Source organism: Sceloporus occidentalis, unplaced genomic scaffold (assembly GCF_023333645.1).
Source record: "Sceloporus occidentalis isolate IW3139 unplaced genomic scaffold, rSceOcc1.0.p SCAF_12, whole genome shotgun sequence".
NCBI classification, from domain to species: Eukaryota; Metazoa; Chordata; class Lepidosauria; order Squamata; family Phrynosomatidae; genus Sceloporus; species Sceloporus occidentalis.
The window spans coordinates 15,510,319-15,532,664 of NW_028316992.1; the positions used below are offsets into that span (position 1 = coordinate 15,510,319).

At 40.5% G+C, this 22,346-nt stretch overlaps 1 long non-coding RNA gene across 1 annotated transcript in view; it reads left to right on the forward strand.

Annotated features, from left to right (window-relative positions):
• The window catches only part of LOC149305329 (uncharacterized), a 99,341-nt gene that overhangs the window by 62,205 nt on the left and 14,790 nt on the right, over positions 1-22,346 (forward strand). Inside the window, exon 3 of the long non-coding RNA XR_016271791.1 lies at positions 2,876-2,939. This is a non-coding gene — a long non-coding RNA (uncharacterized LOC149305329). The remainder of the gene's footprint in view (positions 1-2,875; positions 2,940-22,346) is intronic.

Sequence of the window (22,346 nt, forward strand, 5' to 3'; positions counted from 1 at the left end):
TGTGTAGGCCTCCTAGAATACATTCTGGAAATATCATGTGGTGCAAAACATAGAATGAATGCTACTGAAAGAGGCATATGTCTAGTTCTAGTCCAGTTCTGTTTCCTGTTACAGGTTGGGTATCTCTTATCTGAAATTCTTGGGACCAGAAGTGTTCTGTATTGTAGATTTTGAAATATATGTATTTGCATATACAGTGGATCTGTCACATTCACTGGGATTAGGGTCATAGGATCTCCATGAAAGTGGAAAAACTGCAAAGAAAAACCTCTATGCCAAGCCAATATTCTGGATTAGGAAACAGGATATACCCAAATTCAAACCTCTTGGGAGAGTTGTGCTACAGGTTATGTGCTACAGGAATCAGAACTAATGTTCAGGTAGTGGAAATAACTAGTTACTAATACCAGTTAGTTGGAAGTCAGTAAATTTCCTAACAATGGACGTATAACTATAGTTTAATGAGGGATACCTTTGCTTTCTTTTGTGTTGCGGCTGTAACTATTTTAGTTATTTTAATAGCCATGGGGACATGGCTTGATCATACATTGGCGAAGTATATCTTGTGTAATGAAAAACACTGAGATGGATTTTTAAAAAAATGTAACCAAAAGTATTTTACATTCTGAGAAATGAGGATAGAAAAATTGCTATTTAAAATGTACAGTTGTAACAATGGTTCAAAACACACTGCTTTAATTGCCCTAGATCAGTGCTAGGGAATCCTGGGAATTGCAATTTATTGTGGCACCAGAGCTCTCTGACAGAGAAGGCTAAATGTCTCACAAAACTACAGTTCCCAGAATTCCCTAGCATTGAGCCAGGGCAGTCAAAGTGGTCTCAAATGGGATTATTTCTGCAGTGTGTTTTGGACCAATAACTACTTGGGTTGGGTCCTTTAAACTATGAGGGCAATTATTATTATTATTTTAAAATTAACTTCCTAAAATCTATTATTGTTTTTAGGAAGAATTAAGTATATATCAGAATTTCTAATCCAGATTTTAGTATTACTTATGGAACACTTTTGTAGCTGAATTGTATTCATATTCATTTAAGAGAAAGAATATTAGTTTATACTCATCCGTCTATATTCAGTTAGCCTATATCAATAATTTTCACTAGAGTAGACCCATAGAGTAGAAACAATGGAAACTTTTACGTGAGTTCCACCTTTTCAGTGGATCTAGTCTAGATGAGAAATTACTATAGGATTTAGGCCAAATAGACTTATTGTCAGACACATTCTTATACAGCAGAATTAAACGGGGATTAATTTTCTTCATTATTTCTCTCAGCTTCTCAAAGGGGACGAAGCCTAACAAATATATCAGAAGATAATCTTTCCAAAGCACTTCCCAATCAGTTGCCAATTATTTCTTGTGCCGCAAGCAAAACAAATTCAATAGGCAACTAGATTTCTGAACAGCATGGTGGCTACACTCCTATGCATCGTTACCAGAAAGTTAGTCCTATAGAATTTGGGAGGTTTACTTTTGAGAAAACATACATAGGATTATGGGCAGCAATTCTGAAAGAACAGAAATAATAAAATTCAGATCACATTTGAGCACCATCTGTTGCCCTCCGCTTAACCAAACAAAAATATTTCACCAACTGTGATGACTTATATGTATATAATCTGTGGTGATTCAGTGGGAAGGCTCATCTTTGAAACGCTCATTCAGTTGCATGATTTTACCTACCTACACAGCATGTTCCTGCTAATGTTTTCAATCCCCAGCAGAAGGTTTGTGGTTAATCCAGTGTGTTTGTGTCTCTAGTTATAGGAGTGGATATTGACTTATGGCAGAAATCTAGTTGCAACTTTTGTTTGTGACTTCAGACTTTTCTTTCACACTGTTATCATGTTCGGGAAAATAGTCTTGTATTTCTTTGTGAGTCAGGGAAGAAAACACGTGGAAGATACAATGAAAAAGAAATCAAGGGGGTGGTGGTGGTAGAATATTACAAGTACATAGTACTGAGGGTAAAACATTATTTTAAAAAGAATCTGGGTTCATAAATTTGCACAGACTACAGTGCTCTGTTGTCTGTCTATGCTTTTGCCAGTGACATAAAAGCAAGCCAGTTGACAGTATTCGTCGGATTAGAGGCCTGATTACTGAGGACACGTTTTGGTTGGTTGTAATTAAAATGCTTGTCAGGCATTCGATACCAGGAATCCTTTCGACAGGCTGCTTAAGCTGAGGAGAGTGCAGCATCCCATTGTAAGTGAATGATGGCGGAGCTGGCTGCCTTGCCATCTTTCTGGAAAATTCTGTGGCCAGCGAGCTCCCTCTGTGTCTCCCACTCGGCCTCTTTCCCTTTTCACCACTGCGGGGACTTTGTCTGATTTGCAGTTTTCCTCTTCCCCGGCACATTTGCCGAAGCTACAAGCTGGTGGCTGGCAGACTGTGTCTGTCTGGAAGTAGACGGTGAGCTCACGGATCTCAACGCTGCTTTGGGAGAATGATTATGCTGCAGTTACTTAAGGATATGCCTTTGTGGTATTGCAGCACAGGAACTGGTAATGATTCTCCCTTTTATCCCTAACCCCTTTGTTTTACCATCAGCATTATGTGAATTCCTTTTGTTAAATACCTGCAACGTGCTGAGCTTTTTTTGCTATTAGGTGCAGGATGTATAACTATTAGAGGAAGTCAGACTCTGTATGTGAGGCACAGGGTGTAGATATATTTTGGTTATGAAGTTGTTGTTTTTTAATGTGTGGGGGTTTGGTAAATTTTTGCATGGATTTTTGTGGCATTTTTTAAAAAACTGAATTCAGGGATGGGAGATTGTATAGACGTAGAAGAGCAGACCTTTTCTGTGTAATGATTTTAATTTGTGTGGGTGGGGGCTTCTTTTGCAGATTCACCAGCCATTTCTTTCTAGCGTGAGATACTCCTCGTGTTTGACTAGGCTGCAGACAAAAGGTAAGGCGTACTGTTTTTCACCTGTCTGTGCTCAGTTAAGGGAGAAGTGTTTCATTTGCAGGTGATCTTTTGCATATGACTTCTCATTCCACCCTGCTGTGTACTGTAATATAGTTTCCCCTGGGTATTACGTTTTGGCCGTGGCGTGTCATTCTAGCAGTCATTGTAATGATGGCATTCTTTTTTAAAAACAAACAAACAAAACTACTTGATGCATGGAGATGGTTTCACATAAGCCCAGTCATTTTCCTCCCTGGAGTTGGCACAAAGTAAAAAGCATAGCATTCCTGCATCCCCTGTCAGACCTGCAGAAATGGCACAGACTCACACATGCACACATTCAACCTTATCCTGAAGAAAGATAAACTGTAATGAAATTATGGAATCTTCGATGGTTGAAATTCTCTTCCATAAGGTATAAAGATTATATACCTTGATTTGCTTTACTAGAATCTGTTGCAGACAGCTGCTATTTTTCATAGGGAGGAGAAAAAACAATTCTGTTAACCCTCTTTCCCATGGTAACTAAGAGATATGTATATCCATGTGATTGGTTTTTGTTCACTGACTTTTAAAACATATCAAGTACATGAGGGAACTGCATATGCCTTCTTTCTGATATTTTTTTCAATCAGTTGATAAGAGCCTACGCCTACATGTTGCCACAAAAGCTGCAGAACATTTTGTTGCTGAGACACATAGAAATATACATATATTGTCTTGCTCTCCACTCGTTATTTTCATTGATGTAAAAATACTTTGCATCTATCTGCATGACATGAGATACTTGGAAAAGAAGAGAAGGATGTGTGTGTGTGCGCGTGTGCGCGCGCGCATGCCCTCTGTAACAATGAATCTGTTCTCTTTGGGCCTCTAAAGACTGGCAAGAAGCGCCGGCATCGGGGTGGAGTGTGGGCTTGGCGACCACACGCCGCACACCCTGACTCTGCCCTAATGCCGATGTCACACCACCTGCCCACCCACCCATCCAGTGGGTAGTGTCAAACAATTTCTTTGGTGCAGCATTGCTGCACCAAAGAAACGTTGAAAAGCCGCTGCTGCTGCAGAAAGGGCAGTTTTTTACCACTCAAAAGGAGCAGCATAGGATCGAGGCCACTGTGCCAATCCAGCGCTGAAAGGAGCGGTAGGATGCTGCTCTATCTGGACGGTCTGTTTAGCCCCTTTGTATTGGATTTTGAATGGGGCCTAATCTGTTTTGGGCACTCTTAACCCACCCTAAGGGTGCGGAACACAAATTTTATGCTTCAGGAGATTATGTGTGGAACACCTGTTTTTTGATGTGACAGTCTGCACAAAATTGATGGATTTAAGATTTCTCTTTATTATGTTTGTTCAACCAAAAAGCATCATGTGAAGTATGAATGTGAACATTTGTACAGTGGAGCCTTGCCTTACGCGGGGATCTGTTCCGGACTCCCCCCCCCAGCGTAAGGCAAATACGGCGTAAGCTCAAGCCCCATTCAATAGAATGGAGCTTGTGCTTGCGGCAGCGCGATACACGCACGCCATGGGCACGCGCGCCATTCAGTAGATTGCAGTGCTGTATTTACAAATAAATATGCCACACAGATACAGTTGGTTGTGAGAGCTTCACGACTGTCTGTAGCTGTCTGTTGCAAGCCCAGGTTTACTGTTTCATAATGCATTAAGTGGCTCTCCATGCATGTGTTTGTGTACAGTGTGTGTTTGTGTGTGAAATGTGGTTGTGCCTACATCTGTGTACTCAGCTTTACAGTCCTAGGTGTTGTATGCATCCATGAAACATAGACATTATGCTGATCAGAAAAGTGACACCATTTGAGGTCTCTTCCAACTCTATGATTCTATTATTCCCCATCAATTATTCCCAAAATGGGGATCCTCTGATATTCAGGCTTCATCGAGCTTTAGGCCACCTAGCCATGGCCTGTCCTTTGAGGACCCTCCCCATAAGAGCACCACGGGCATATCACCTTTTCATAAAAGGTGTGTGTGTGTGTGTGTGTGTGTGTGTGTGTGTGTGTGTGTGTGTGTGTGTAATTGGTCCCTAGAGATCACCATGTCAAGCTTTCTTAGCATGTGTAAGTAGCAACTCAAGGAAGTCTACTCTGTTTTATCTCCTGTTTGAGGAGCACACACACAACCAGCTTGTTTGAGACCCCCTGCTTTGAGGTGCCCTGTAAACCCTGAAGCTATGGGTTCCTAGAGGCTCCACATGCCTGGGAAAGTTGGGTTTCCTTGGTAGCTAACACCATGCCAACATCAAGGACACTGGAGTGTCCTGGAGAGGCGGTTCCTGAAAGAATGGCTTTCTCCTCACTAGAAGGTTTCCTCACCCCTGAATGATACTGTTAGAAAAAACTAGAGAAGCCGCTAGGTTTCAAAATCATCCTCTGATCTTTGTGTTTATCTTGCTACATGCTCCTTATTACTGTTGTTATGTTCATCTGTTTCTCAAAGAATGCGAACATACAAAGCTTTCCTATACTACTAGTCTGTTTATTATTATTATTATTAGTAGTAGTAGTAGTAGTAGTAGTAGTATTTCCTAATCTCTTTCCTAACACTGTCTCTAATCCACTTGTGGGAGCCAGCATGGTGTAGTGGTTTGAGCAATGGACTATGACTCTGGGAGACCAGGGTTTGAATCCCTGCTGGGCTATGGAATCCCACTGACTGACCTTCAGCAAGTCACATTCTTTCAATCTCAGAGGAAGACAAAAGCAAACCTTTTCTAGACAAATCTTGCCAAGAAAACTCTGTGATAGGTTCGCTTGAGGGTTGCCATAAGTTGGAAATGACCACATGTCCAATGATGGTAAGCTGTTGGGTCTGAGGGCCGTGGTTTAAAACCCTTTGGACTCTCTGATGACTGCACTGACTATAGTGCTCCCACATCATACACGGACGCATTATACGCTGCTTTCAGCATACGCTGAAAGCAGCGCTGCTTCTTCCAGCGCCATGCACCAGAAGAAACAATGGTGTGTGTGCCCATAGTGCAGTGCGCCCAAGCCCCATTACTTGTATTGGGGCACAAACATACGCGGTTTTTGTTTTATGCAGGGGGGTCCAAAACAGATCCCCCATGTAAAACAAGAGTGCACTGCATCTAAAATGCCCCTGCACACACACACACACACACACACACAGAGACAAATCTTGAAAGTGGTTGGACATCCGTGTCTGGTATTGACAATGTTTTTTATTTTTAAACCAAACAGTTGCAGGTGGGCCCCACAAACTATTTAAAGGAAAATCACCTCTCAAGGAGGGTTCCAGGATGGTCAAGTCACCCTTTCTTGGACCAGGGGAAAAGGGAACTCCAGAGAGTCTGAAAGAATCAAGGGCCACAAAAACAGCCTCAGGGTGTTACATGGAGCCCCAGTCCCACATTTTGCACACCCCTGGTCCAATCTGACTGGTGGTGGTTTGCCACAACCTCTGACAAAGGGCCTTTTCCCATTTGGTGTTATCGGAGCTTCTTCCAATGAGATCTAATAATCCTCAATCTTTATTTGTGGTCAGATGAATAACCTACAAAAAGATGTTTTCCTGCACAGTCATGTGCCAGGATGATGGAGGACCCCACATTCCACCCCCCAACTTGGCAGATAAAATTGTACCACCGAGCGTATTTATGAAATTTTTTGTGCAGTCCTATGCATACTTGTTCTGACCAAATACAGTCTGTTTAGTGGTGTTAACACCAGATAAATGTACACAGAATTGCTTGTTACTTTTAAACCTTGCTGAAAATAATTTCTGTCCCCTCTTGCTGATTTCTGTTTGCTCATCATCACCATCCCCTACAGAAATTTGCAATTGGCTTCCTAAAGGAAGGGGGTGAGATGCCCACTTGCTGGCATTTAAGTGCTAAACCATACAATACTGCATGTATAGCAAAGTCTGGTGGCTCTTTTGGATCTGTTTGGAACCCCACAGTGAGTATGTATTTGTGTGTGTGAGAGAGAGGGGGGAGGGATAACTTGGAATGGGGAATCAGATGATAGGAAAATGGCTGAATATTATTTCACCTACTACTTTTCTGCTTCTGAACACCCTCCTAGAAGTCACTTTTCCCTAGTTAAAATGATACTTCTTGGTTCTGAGGGTTTCAGACTATCCATTGTTTGGGAAGAAATGCTCTGACAAAGCCTGAATGGAAAAAGTTTAAAATCGGTGGAAACAATTAGACATCAGATCCTCCACCTGCTGTATGGATTGAAACTCTCTCTGCAATAAAGTTGGGGAACCCACACCCCTCTAGTTGGTGTTGCCTCCATCATCCCTGCCATCATGGCCAGTGGCCAGGATAGAAGGTATGGGAGTTGGGGCCCAACAGCATAAAAAAAGTTGGTGTTTCCCTGTCCCTGCTGATGGACGTGCCATGGCCTAGCTGTTGAATGTACTGTACATACTTCAGAGCTAGGCCCTCTCTTATAGTCAGAATCTAATTAATCACATTAGCTTTTGGGGATCACTGATAACATGGTCCACCATCCTTAGGAAACCCCATGCCAACCAACAAAATTCCATTCTTCATTTGTTGCTGTTGTTTCCCCACCATCGAATCCCCTACAGATATTTCCTTTGTGGCATGTTTTGCAACTAGGAAGCATCAAGGCCAAAAGGTATGAATTAGGAATGTGCAGGCAAGTTCCCATCAATTTGTCAAAGGCTGGGCAGCAGTGATTTATCTTGCCTTTCTAAAAATTTAACCTACCGCAACTGCAAGCAACAAGCTGAAACAGCAGTTTCCATAACAAATCATCTTAAAAAGTGTTCCAAACTTGTGCTTCAGGGACTGCTAGTGTTTACTGGCCTTGGCCTTGATGATGTCATTTGGGTTTTTGCTGCAGCACTGGCAAAGGCGGCATAAGGCCTCCACTGTGCCTACAACATAAATTTCTCAGAAGTGCAGGTGTCATGTCATGCACAGTAGATCCTGTGACACTCGCCCTTTATTAAAACAACTTTATTCAAGTTGCATAAAGCATAATTAATGGAGTGATTACCTTTGTGTGACAGAACCACCCAGTTATGAGAGATGTTTTTAGCAAAACCTGCTGATCTCCTTGGCAGAGAAGTAAATCAGTTTTCAGTATCCATACCAGAAATTTAGAAAAGAAAAATCCATATGTAATCTAGGAGTGATTGATAACAAGCATACAATTAGGGATGCTGGAACTGTTTTTATGGGTGTGTGTGGCAATATTGGCAGGCAAATTGTTTGCCTACTTGCAAGTATTTCTCCCCCCCATTGCCACTGAAACATCCTTAAATAAGAAGGCTCTTACTACAAGCACAATCTGTGCTTAAAAGTGCCCTCCATGTGTTCAGTGTAGCTTACTCCCAAGTAAGTACATGTAGCATAGGAAGGCAGGATTTCCTATTCTTGGGAGGGCTCCATGACAAAAACTGCCTTAATATTTCTTAGTGTTTGATCCTTTATTACATTCCAGACTGATAATGAAGGGACTCAACTATGTATGAGTTTTGATGGTGGTTTTGATGGAAAGGTTAGCCATAAACTTTCTGGGAGGGTCTCAGATCCCATAGCCTAACCTCAGCAGGGCCTGACCTGGATCTCTACGCCCTTTTCCAGCAGCAATGCATGAAATAATGGCCTAACAGGAAATAATGCTTCTATTGTATCATATTATATCATATGAATGATCACACAGAGAAAAAAAAATCTGTGGCCGTGTTTATTTGAAGCTGTGTATGTTTCTATTGTTACTGCCACAGAGGTTTGTTTAAGTCATGCATTAATATATTTTTTGTTTATGGTCCTCTTCATTTTATTCTTAGTGTTCAGGGCAGGTAATGTTATTTCACTAGAATCAAATTCTAGCCCATACTTTTGTAGATAGACAACTAGTCTGGTTCCTTACCAAAGCTATCCTGAAAGTTCTTGGTTCATCTTGGCTCTCTAGGTCCTGTCCTAAGATATCGAGTGTTTTAGCTAAGGGACATACCAAAAGAAGACATTCAACCAAATTATTAACCACTTGGTGAAGTTGGAATATGGGCATCTATTTTGACCTCTTCTAACAATTTACACAAGCCTTCGAAGCTAGTACATCTAGGCACTCAAGAAAGAGGAATGCTATACCAGGCTCTTCTCCCTGATGTGGCTCTCATCAGGTGGAGAGGGACAGCATAAAGTTGGATAGCCTCTTTTATGTGTGGAAGTTCTTCATGTGGTTCTGAACACTGAGGTTTCCCAGTGCATCAGTACTTGAAAGCTGCAGTTAGACAGCAAAAATAGGTGGTTTAGTGGGGCCATCTTAGCCTGATATATATAGGTGCTGTGCTATATTCAGTATGGTTGATCAGATGCTGTGCAGCTCTGCACTCTTAACTTGTGCTTCCAGGCTCCAGTATACAAATTGGAATGTGTTCCTAATACTTTCTTCAAATACAAAGGGAGTGTTGCAACTCCTGATTTTTTAACCAGTTTTTATTTTATCCTGCTTTCTGCTTACTAGTTCTTTAAAGTCAAGATAGCACTCATGTGACAAAGTAAAAAAGCAACATGGTACATTCCTGAGGCAGATTGCTGGTCCTTCTGACCCAGTGACATCCACACTGTCTAGCAGTGGGTCTTCAGGCTTTCAGACAAGTGTTCTTCCAGCCCTAGCTGGAGATGCTGAATGAGGATTAAACCTGGAACCTTCTGTACGCTGTAGTTCAGTGGGTGCACAGGGCTGAAAAATAACTGGGTGCCAGAATGAAGGGCTGTGAGAGGTCTCTCAATGACGACAAACTATTTGCTTGCCATTGATTGGAAGTCCCCTATGGAATCTATATTTATTTTTATCTCCAAGTATGAAAATTTCTAAATGCCTGCTTTTTTTTTATTAAACTGTGTCATCCAATGCACACTATCTGCCATATCATTGCTGGCTGCACTAAATGGGAGCTAATTTCTCTGTGTATTTGGTACAATATTTGTTCTTCTGGTTTATATAGTAGACAGTTTACATGTCTGAAGGGGAGGAGAGCTCTAAAATGATTTCAGGGCAGTAACTAATCCTTCTACTCACAGAATCCTCTACTAATGGAAAAAATACTTTCCCTAGTTCCTCCTTCTAATGGAAATGTACTTCTTTTTGTGGAGTAATTCATAACATTTGGGAGTCACACATAGAAACACAACAATGATCAGTACCTTATATGGGTCCTTCACAGAGTTTGAGAAAGTTATTTCTTGGACAACTCCCAGGCTACTGACCATGCTGGCTGGAGAGTTCTGGACAGTGTAGTCCATAAAGCCTACTTTTCCTCACTTCCACATATGATGCCCCAAACAATGGCCTCATCTGTGCATTTGCCTCTGTTCATCATGCTTTGTCCATTGTCTAGTCTTCAGAGCTGTGCAGGCAAGCTACATGTGGAACAATAAATTAAAAGTGTGCAGAAGTGGATTGGACTGGCTGAAATGGATTCTTAAAGGAGATCAATACATCTCCTTTAAACATGTTCACCAGGGAGGAATTTGGGCCACTGGCAAAGTAAAGCAGGAATGTGTGGCTCTTGTTTACCCCATTGTAGTTTAATATAATAAAGGGTACGTGAAGCAGTTTCAAATTAGATCAAAGCTCATGCTTGTATTCCTGTATGCAACAATCAGGTTACCAACTATGATGCAGAACAGTCTTTTCTTTAGCCTTGGTCAACTTCAGCTCTCAGTGTATTTGATGGGAACAATATAGAGACAATACTGAAATGAATGCTCGTTCAAGAACTGAATATGATATGACAACTACTTCTCTTTCACCCATGAAAAAACTTATACACAAGGCAGCATTAAATTTGATTGCATTAAATGTGTTCTCTTGATTTTCAGATAGGAAGGGAGGGATTTCAAAGGAGACCGAAAGGTTCAAGAAAATGCTCCCTTTCATATTTTTTCCCCTACATTTGGTCCAACAACTGCAGCAGTATTAAAAAAAATACAATTTTAAAATTTTAAAAATTCCCATAGATCATGTCGGCAATTTGATGGCATTAGATCATCACACAGCCAGTCAAATGTAGGTAAGCAACAATGTCACAAAGCCAAGACAGAGTTTGATCCCTGGCAACCTACTGTTCCTCACATGAATGTCTTACAGGTAGGAAAAATTCCCATAGATCATGTAGGCAACTCATATTCTCCAGACAGTCACCAAAATAGAAGGTGTGCTTCAGTGCCTCCAGATCTAATATTCTAGAATCCCATTGGTATAAGCTGAGAATATAGTCTTCAATCTTTTAGCTGGGGCAGGAGGGAAGAGAATTTGTCTCAATTTGTCAGCTCAATGAGTTTCCAGAATTTTAGCAAAATAGTAATTACCCTAGAGTTTGCTAAGAGGAGTTATTTTGTCATATTTCTAGTTACCCAAGCAGGAGTGGGTCACTGTGGCTTTCCGGGTATTTTTGGTATGGATTACTCTCAGACCTGGTTGGGATAGCCAATGGGGACTGGACAACAGCCATTCTGAACTCTTCGAATGCTAAGATTTTGTGATTCTATGATAGAGTTTATATGTCAGAACACAACTGGAGGGCCACAATATGTTTATCAAATATTCTGGACTATATGTTGACTATTTTGCCAATGAATACTAAGTGTTGTAGGCTACATTTCAGAGGAAGGAACTGACAAAACCACCTCTGAGAATTCCTTGTCTAAGAAAACCCTATGAAAAATTCATGGGGTCACCATGTCAACAGGCAACTTGAAGGCACATACACACACATTAGTGAGAATGAATAATTACACTAGCTTTATCCCAACTACAGGAAAAGATGGATATTCCTCCACTTGATATTCAGATGTCCGGAAGTGTTGCAGATGAATTATTTTGCAGAAAAACACACTGTGTGTGTGTATGTGTGTAAAATACTGTTTTCTGTACAGAAAGTGGGTTTTCTTTACAGAAAGCACTGTTGCTTGTGGAGGAAACCCATTTTATGCTTCAAAAATTAAGGGGAGAGTTTTGCACAAAAAATTATGGCTGAAATAAAGCTGCTTTGGGTCACTTTGGAGGTATGCTGTTTAAATGTTTAAATAAGAGTTCGGGAGCCATGCCAAAGCCATGCTCCAGCCCTAAGCTTTGGGGCAGTTTCTGATCTCTTAAAATGCGTGCGTCATTTAAACAGCATACCTCCTAACTCAGCTAGCAGTGTCTCCTGGCATGCTTCAGTCCAGACTTACCAGGCAGAAGTCACTGCTAGTGAATGGTGTCTTTTCTCCTGTCAATCAGGATCCAGTACACTCATGTTTTAACCCCAGTCTTGCCAGCAATTTCCAGTGTGAGCAGATGATTCTGACTATCACACCAAAGATCACTGACAGGAGGGGTGGACATGTCGGTCTTCTGTGTCTTTATCAATATGGGAACAGACCCCAACATTCACAGTCACTGCTGCCTGGTAAATCAGGATTGGGGGACTTTTATCATCTCTATGCTTTCTCTATACCCTGTTGAATATGTAGGGTTCATGATCACAAACCAGTTAGGAATCTGTAACTGTATGTATATATTCGTAACTTTGTTCATGAATTGCATCCCATCTGTTTTTCCCCACAGAATAACCCCAACACAACACTTCAAGACACTGAATACAAAGAGAAAATTCTTCAAAATTCTCACTAGTTTATGATTTTACCTAACAGGGTTTTCTGATGATTGAAAAACCTGTTTTTCAAGTTGGGAAGGAAAAATTATGAATATTGCTTCCATCCCCAGTGTGTATGCCTCTGTGTGTGTGCATGTGTCTTTACAGTGACTCTAGCCATTCTTTTCTTCCTTACGTAGCAGCAGAATGCAATGGCACAGTATCAAGGCAATGAAATGTTATTTGCCACCTAATGCTCCTATCTTTAACTGTGCCTCCCCAGGCTGGTATGGAGGCTCCTACCCCTCTAGCTGGGGTGCATAATAATGACTCCCAAAGTGGCAGTGCATCCTTCAGTGCATCCATCTGCAAAACCAAACAAACAAACAAAAATCAAAAACAGAAGTGGGTATCCAATTACTTTTGGATGGGTTTTTAGGGCTGGGGCATTTTTGACAGTCCAAGTGGCCCCTGGAGGATCCTGGGGCAAAAAAAAAAAAAAAAAGGACTATTAGGCCCACAGAGCTGCCCACCCCTGCTCTATATGAATGTACAGATTGAAGAGATGGAGTGAACATATGGCAAAAACTGCATAAGAGTGTTTGCCATGTGCTGCATTATGAAACATTATCTACAGAAGTGCATTTCTTAATATAGTCCCAAGCAGCTGCTTGCTGGGAAACAGACCTGCAAAAATGACCCTTGAATCAGCCAAGGTGGGTAATCAGCATGCAGCATGGCTCATTTCCAGCATCATGATTAGTCAAGCCCAGTGAGCAGAACTAAAATTGTTTCGTGCCACTCTTTGTTTTTTCTTCTCTTATCCAGCAGCATGATAAGGGTCCTTACAAATTGGCTAGAAGAAGATTTTTTTTGTACACAAGAGCAGAGTTACGTGAGGTTGTAAACCCGACTGGTAGTGGATTTAATGCTTTTGTGATCAAGGAAAGGGCTTTGCAGGGAACCGGCAGAAGACTTTTGTCTTGTCCTTCCTCACTCACATTAAGAACATCACTTCTTATTTCTTTAATCTGACCACAGGTATCCTTACATTGCTGTTCATAGAGACAAGCAGACAAAAGAAGAGCAGATGCTCTTTCGGGTGATGCCAGGTGTGATATTATGGCTCCAGGCTGGGGAGAGGGCTGTGGGAGAAAGCAACATACATTTTCTTTCTTTCAATCACATTTGATGACAAAGTGGCTACCAAGAGGGATTGAGTCATCCTCTCTCGGAATGAATCATCATCTCTAAATTTCTCTGAGAGGCCCAGTGGGTTGACATATTAAGGCAATCAGGAAGTACTTGGCTTGAAAATGGCCATATTAGTTTGAACAATTCATATTAGGACACGTCCACACCAAAGTTGCCATAGATTTGCTGCTCACAAGGCACTGTACTCATTCCAGCCTGGCAAAGAACACTCAAGCTGCTGCCACCTTGCAGAATTAATGCAGTTTGACACAGCTTTAACTACCATGGCTCGATGCTGTAGGATCCTGGAATTTGTAGTTTGTTGTGGCACCAGAGCTGTCTGACAGAGAAGGCTAAATACCTCACAGAACTACCAGCCTCAGAATTCCATAGCACTGAACCGTGACAGTTAAAGCGGTGTCGAACTGCATTAATTCTGCAGTGTAAATGCAGTCTCAGTCCTCTTACATTGACATTGCACAATGCTTCATACCAGCTAGTATCTTTTTTGTCCCCAAATCTCATACTACCTGGTTTCTTGTATTTACAGCATAATTGAACGGGCCTGTGGTCTACCAGTTCCCATCACACAAAAGTAAGACATTACTTTTGCACATTTTTAATATGACTGTAATTAATTGGGCAGTTTTGAAATTGCGGCGTTAACTAATAGCTTTTAAAAGTGAACATCTCAAGCTTTGATATTATACCAGTAAGTATATTACTTGTGTTAAATGGCCCTTCATGATCGGCCTGCATTTTTATCCCATTTTACAGATGGAAGACTGGGAGCGTTATTAGAAGGAGGGCTTTTGGCTTCTAGCCCATTCTCCTTATGTGTGTGCATGCAGCTATACATATTCTCCCCCCCTTCACATGAACACACATAATAAAAATTGAGAGAAAGAAAGATATGGTGTTTCAGAACAATGTTTGCCCCCAGATGATGCTGGATTCCAGCTCCATTGTCTTTCACAATATGTGAAGGACCACAGGTTCCCCAGTTCTCAACAAGAGAATGAGTTATGGGACAGGTATGATGTTTGTGGAACAGCTCTTTGTTTGACCCCTAGTATGTGCCTGCAGGTTACAGAACCTTTGACTTGAGCTGCAGCTGTAGTTTATTGTTACTGAGCTGTGAACAGTGGAGAGATCCCTAACCCATGTGCCTCTAGTGTCGCAGTTTAAGGCCCACCAGTCAGCCCATAGCTTCCTCACTTCCCCCTTCTTCAATACTCCGTGGTAGTGTGGCCCTTTATCACTTACAACACATCTCTGTTGGCTATACTTCCTTCAGAATCCTAACTGGGTTTCTAGGAGAAAGGAGACCTTAAAAATCCTTTGTTTTCCAAGGACACTGACTTTGCTGGGTGATAGTGGACATTCATATAGTAGACATCTGTGGAAAATGTTCTTCCTGTTGATGTTGCTGTTATCATCACACCTCTTCCCCAGCCCTGGGATTCAAGGCAGGTTACAAAAATTAAAGCAGATAGAGCTAAAATATGTGCAAAGAAACCTCAGGGTTTTTTCCCCTATTAATAACTTTAAAACAATTGTTTTAAAGCTCACACTTTAAAACAATTGTAGCCCCACTTAGATGAGACCAGCTGTGTGCATGTGAACAAATCTGTGAATTTAAAACAAATTGTTAAAGCACCAGCTATATCAGTGGTTATTTGCATATGTTTTCAGGGCAGGCATAGCAGTTTTTAATAGTCTGAACTTTCTTTCTTTCTTTCTTTCTTTCTTTCTTTCTTTCTTTCTTCCTTCCTTCCTTCCTTCCTTTCTTTCTTTTTCTTTTATTCAATTTATACTTTGCCTTTCCTCAGACAAGGGACTCCCAGCAGCTTACAATAATTTAAAACATTATGGTTTTTTTTAAAGACCACAATTAAATGACAATAGTATTACAAACAGATAGTAAAAAATTTAATACATTTAAAACATAACTGAAAACATACAGGACTGATCTGCCCTATGATTAAAAGTCAGCTAAAGGCCTGCCTTAATAAAAAGGAGTTAAACTGTTGGCAGAAAGAGAACAGGGAGGTGGCTAACCAGACCTCCTATGGAAAGGAATACCACTTTCTGGGAGAAACCACTGAAAAGATTCACTCCTATTCCCTGTCTTGTTCCTGTGATCGTTGTGGGACTGAGAAAAAGCCCTCTCATAAGGATCTTAAAACCTGGACTATTCTGAGTAATCCTACTGTTGTATTAGTTGCTTTCACATAGTCTTTCATAACACCTGGACTGGCTTGTATAGGGAGAAATGGTCTTTTAGATACTCTAGTTCCATATTGTTGAAGGGTCTTTGAACTTCTTCACTCCCCTCTTGGTTGCCAGGGTGTTGTTGTTGTTGTTGTTGTTGTTGTGTGACTGTGATTGTTTTCTGACCTACAGCAACCCTAAGGTGAATCTATCACAGGGTTTTCTGGGGCTGAGAGGGTATGACTTGCCCAAGATCACCCCGTCAGTTTCCATGGCTGAGTGGGGAAATCTCCAGGGTTGTAGTCCAGCACTCAAACCACCACACCACAATGGCTCTTTAGTACTGTTTTACTACCAATGAAATGGAAAAAAAAATCCTCTTCTCTCTAAGAACAGTGACATTACCACCATTGTTGCCATCGTTATAGCCACCGTCATAGATATGACTATGTGATAATGTCACTGCTCAAAATGATTACCATGAATTCATGAATTCTGAATTCATTACCACTTTCCTCCCAGTTCTTCCTAAGCAAAATGTTGGAAATGTTTCAGGGTTGTTATTATTTTTGGTATAGGATGGAACTCTGCACAAAATCACCCCTACTCATTCAGTTCATATACTTGGTTATCCAGAGATGAGTAGTATTGACTACAAACTGAGCTGTGGACTGAACATAGACTGTCAACAGATGGAAAGTTCAAGGCATTACTAACTGAATATGTCAACAAGGGAATGAACATAAATAATTAAATTGAAACGCTTTGCTGTTTCAATAAAACACGATTTGGCAGACTGGATTGCTGGGCATAACCCGGGAACAAAAATTGTCACCTTGTTTATAATTTTACTTGAATCACCTGGGAGGACTACTTGACTGACAGCTATGTGATAACAGCCCCAGTTTTTAAATCTTCAGTTTCTATATTATGGTTCTGCTAAAACTGCTGAGGTCATCTTGTCAGGAAAGCCACTTAAGAAGTGGTTTTAGAGTGCGTTCTATATTCAGAAATGACAAAACGGAGAGCAGAATTGCTAGTGACTGGATTTACTAGTTTTCTGACATAATGAAGTAATGGCTTGCACTATAAATGCTAAATTAACATTTACAATGCACAGTGGGATTCTATTTTGAGTAATCCTACTGTTGTATTAGTTGCATTCACATTGTCATTCATAAAGTTCAGAAGCAATTTTTCAAACTATAATGGCCTCAAGGGAGACAGGGCATGCCTATACTGCATATTATAACTGGTTTATGGGACATTTCCCTTCTCTGGGATGCCTTTGGTTGAATTACAGATCTCTAGACCTCAAAACAGCCTTGTGTGGACATGCCCTTTGAAGGTGTCTCAGTCACCTCCCTATATTATTTTCTGATAATTGTGTGAATAAATAAATGGAGCATGAGCAATCACCTAGCATCAGTATAAAATCTTTTCTTTAAAAAATAAAAGAATATTTCAGTTGGTGTGTCAAGAGCTTTGAAATCTTGCTGGTTTGGTACCAAACAAGAAGTACAAGAAGCATTAAAAGGATCTCCTGTTGCACCATTTTCCTGATATCTATCTTTGTGTAGTGCTGCATCTGCATTAACCCAGGTGTTCCCTTGTTATTAGAACCCAATTAACTTAGATAAAATGTAGTTTGTTGGAAGCGGGTAGGGGGCATATAAAAGTGTGTGCCACAGTCTGCAAATTTGGATCCTGGAAAGAATTTGTGTGTAGCTGCCTTTAGTTGGGACTGAGCTCATTTTTCCTATTCTCAAAACAGTGCAACTGCTTATTTATTTTTAATCTTGACCCTGCTTCGCTTTTTATTTTATCCCAGAATTTATATTTCCTACCTTGGTCTCAAGACAGATAAGAGAGTTACCTTAATTATTGACATGACCGAGAATATTCCCATGTCACCATGGGACTGAGAACCTGAGGCTTGCCTAAGGCTGTTTTACAGTTCAGAAAAGGACGACTGTAGCTAACCTTGGACTTTGAGCTAAATCTATGACAGATTTCCTTTCCTCTCCCCACTGAAGCCCCTGAATCTATCTACAAAATGGTTCTAGAGGGTTTGCAAGCCCCACAAGCATGTTTTGGGGTGCAGGGATGGGGTGTCATTCTTCAGTAGGACTGAATGATTGCTCACCCTTCCTGTTCCTCTGAATTCCATTGTTCCACTTGTGGAAAGACATGGCTGGATCCTCCTGCCTTGTCTTTCTTTCTCTTAAATAAATTCTGTATGCTTTCAATGTATGCTGCACAAGTCAGTATATGAAGCATTTCCATATATAGAGTTCCAGTGTGGGGAACTTTATTTACTGGCCTGTGCTTGTTACATAATTGTTATGAGGTTGTTCTAGTAGAGAATGTTTTTGGTTATTGCAATGGTGGCAACCTCTGCGAAATTCTTCAAAGAAATTGGGATTTTCAAACTGAGGCCTAGACCCTTCACTGTCTTTTAGGCTGCTCTGGATCTTTCAGGCAAAGATGTTTGCAAATTAGTGGAAGAGATTACGGTGGGGTACAACACTTTCTCATTAGCATTTACAATGTCTTGAGAGCATGACAGTGACTCATTGCTTTGAGTAACTTCTGACAATGTGTTATTTTACAAAAAGAAAAAGAAAATAAATCTAAGTTTACATATATATTTTTTAAAAATGGGTTTCATTTTTGCTAAGTATGTGACTCATTTAACAAAGTGAAACTGCATCTCATTTCAAAGCTGTATCCATTGGTACACAAGTAATCTGCTTGCACAATATACTTCTCCTTGCTCTCCTACCATCCCTTAGAACATGCTCTAGAACCACAGCAGAAAGTCCCTAACACTTTCCAGTTTGGTAGACACATAGGAGGGTATCCATTTCTGCAGTCATTGGATGCACCATGACAAGTGAAGTAAGAGTTGTAGAAATAACTATAATCTTTTGTGACTGATCCTTGTTCAGCTGGTCTCCCAGAAGGCAGCAAATTGTTTGAAGGGGCATGCTGATTTGGATTACTCCAAAGGCCATGTTGAGGGCCCAAGAGTTTAAACCCTAATCCCAGCTTCACATTTCTTTGTGGACAACAGTGTTCAGGATCATGACTTGCATAGGTGGAAAAGCTAGCAGTATACAGCACCCCACAGGGGCAACCTCCCACTTTTCTGGCCATTTGATCTGGGGTGGCTCAAGACTAATTTTGGGGTGTGCGTTGATCAAAGCCCAGCTCCCATATCATGCTATATCTGTATTTTTAAACTGACAAAGGGAAATGTGGCAGAGAAATATGAAATGGCTAATCATCTTCCGCTTCATTTTCCATGGAATGCAGAAATCTAGTCTTAAAAACATAAGTTAAGGCGACTCTCTGTGAGAACAAAAGCAAACCTTCTCAGTGGTCAAAGCAACACTGTCCAAAGTAGTTTTACATATCTTAACACTGTACTGAATTGGTAAGGATGCTTGTTTTTATACTGTTGTATTTGGAAGTGTGTCCATTAAAAAAACCTATTAAACACTATTCATATTAGCAGGTCTTTCTTGACATGTAATCAACCTTGAATAGACCTTTAGGTTTTTCTTCATTTTCTTCATTCTTCCCAATGATCCCATAAAGGACCTACAGGAAAATATCTAGATGGAGGGTAATGTTCACATTATTTGGATAATTTGGGAATTAGCCTTTCGGATTTGCTGTAGTCACAACAATCAGTTCTGATATACTGAACTTTGTGCTTTGTCCAGATGGCATGCATATTATATTATACTTGTTAGATGGCAAAATGCTATCCAGTGCAATATGCAGTGTAGACTAAGATCTCATCGGAACAAGCCTGTACAACTTGTGATTTCACCAAGACAAGCCCAGTACACCAGCCACATGACATATTCAGAAGCTGGGCAGTTTTCCAGTTTGCACTTTCTCAGGCAGGCTGCAAAAGCTGGGTATTGATCTAGTCCAGTTAGGACTATTGGCTCCCTCTCAGACAGCAAATATGCTTCAGGAAACCATGCATTTAAAGGTGCTATCCAAAGTGCTGAATTTATTTGTATGGGTACATTAGATAGTTCTTGTACGAGTCACATTAAAACCTGGAGGTTATTCACTACAAGTGATCAAGTCTCTAGTGGATTGCATTTGGCTTGGTGGGTCACAGATTGTGATAGAGCTGTATAAAAGTGTGGAGAATGTGGATTGAATTTTTCCCCCTCTCCCTCCCATAGTGTTAGAACTCAGAGAGACCATTATCTGTTGAAGCTGGGTGGCAGAAGAACCATGACAGACAAAAATAATACTTCATGTAATGCTGAATCAATGTGGAATTAATTCCATTATGGTGACAATAGTCAGTAGCTTAGGTGGCATTAAAAAGGAGTTTGATAAATTCCTGGTGGATTAATTGACTACATAGAATCACAGAGGCAGTTTGCTCTTTGTTCTCTGTTCATAGGCAGTGTGTTTTTATCTGGATAGACTTGGAAGTTAGAATTTATGGCCCTTTCTCAGCACTGTCCAACTACCTAGCAAAGTATGTTGAATATTCCAGTGGTGTGGGGATGCAAAGGCAAACAGAATGCAAAGGCAAACTCACTCGAAGTCAAGGAAACCATGACAACCAACAAAATTCTGGTGTTGTCTAAAACTGCAAATGTGAGACAAAGAATGTCTTATCCCAGGTCAGTGCATCTAGATCAGTGATTTCCAGCCTTTCCTATGCCCCATACTCCTAGGAAATGTTTGATTAATATTTGCATCCCTTTACAAAAGTAATATCACATTTGAAGATGAAGAAGTCTCATGTCTAATCTTTGAACCACCGTACAGTACTGCGGGTGAATAAATCGAACTTTAGAAAGTAAGCTTTTAACTCAGTGCATAAAATGTAAATCTAAGTTGAGCAGTTAGATTTTAATTTATTCAGAAAAAAATGTTAATAATAAAATTAATTCCAATTGTGAACATAAAATTCATTTACTTCTGTGCTCCCATTTCTCATTCATAATTTTGTCAAAACGTGGAACTTTCTTGCTGACTGCAGCCTGTAATTCTGCCTCTGGATTCAGATGATTCCTAGATTTTATCGTGATTAACAAAAGAAGACTGACTCCAGATTCACACATGTATTTTTGTCACATCCACTGAAATTCTATCTCCCAGGTTGGGAACCCCTGATCTAGATTAACATTGTCTCCTCTCCTGTGACAGTTAACAGCTGTTTAGGCTATCAAACTGTGTTCTTTCCCTTTTCCTGTTGTCTGGACCCTTTTTAAGTGGAGTTGTCAGGATGTAACCTGGGACATCTGGCATGCAAAAACACATGCACTCTAGCACTGAACCCTGATCCATCCTTTCATTTTTGGCCCATTGCTTACAAAGGCAACAGTTTAAAAGTAAGACCTGTGATCAGGGCTCTGATTTGGGGGCAGAAGAGGCTTAGAGGAAAAAGGGGGATATGACTGACCTAAACTCTGCTTTATCATTTCCAATTTGATCATTGTGCATAGGAGAGGCTAGTTTATTTTATGAATGGGACTGGGTGAGCTTTTGTCTACTAAGGTTATATTACCTTTTACCTTTGAGACAATAGGTTGATTCCAGAAATCCATTTTGTTAAATTGCCAGAATAAAAAACACAATTATTTTGGGTTTTCCACACAATCAGTGTGCGTATGTATATGCACATGTGTGTGGTATAAACGTTCTTATTTCAAGCCCACAGCCAATCTCTCTCTCTGTTGTGATTATATCTTTTCCCAGCACTGAGCCCACAATAGGACAGTTTTTATGCCGCAGAAATGTGCACTTCTTGACGTTTTAAAAATGCATTTATTCATCTGCATACAAGACCCTGTATTTAGAAGCTCCTGTTGCATGGCTCCTCATGTGTTGTTGCTAGTGACAAACTACACAGCCATGTCTTCTCTCATACATTACTTTTTGCACTTAAAACAAAACAAAACCAATTATATTGCTAAATCATGATCTGAGATTTCAGTGCCCAAATCTGAAACACAGGATGACTGATGATGAAACCGCAAGGGTAGGCCCTAGATGTCTAACAGGAGACAAGCCCTAGTGACGCTACCATGGGTTGAGTGTGCTGAAGTCATTAAGCATGCCAGATTAAAAATCAGCTACAGCTCCTCAAAGCATGGCATTCCAAAAAAATATGTAGCAAATATTATTTTCTGGTTAGAAATGGAAATTTCCATGCTCTGCATTGAACAGGGGTAGAAACCCTGAAACTTTTTTTCACTGCTGTTTTTAACACTTTTGTAAGTACTGTTTGTAACATGTGGGAGTTACATTCCAACCAAATATACTTGTACAAGAAAAGACATTAACTCTGCATTTAATGGGTTGCTTCCATTAACCAGAGACCCTTACTGGCTTCTGAGT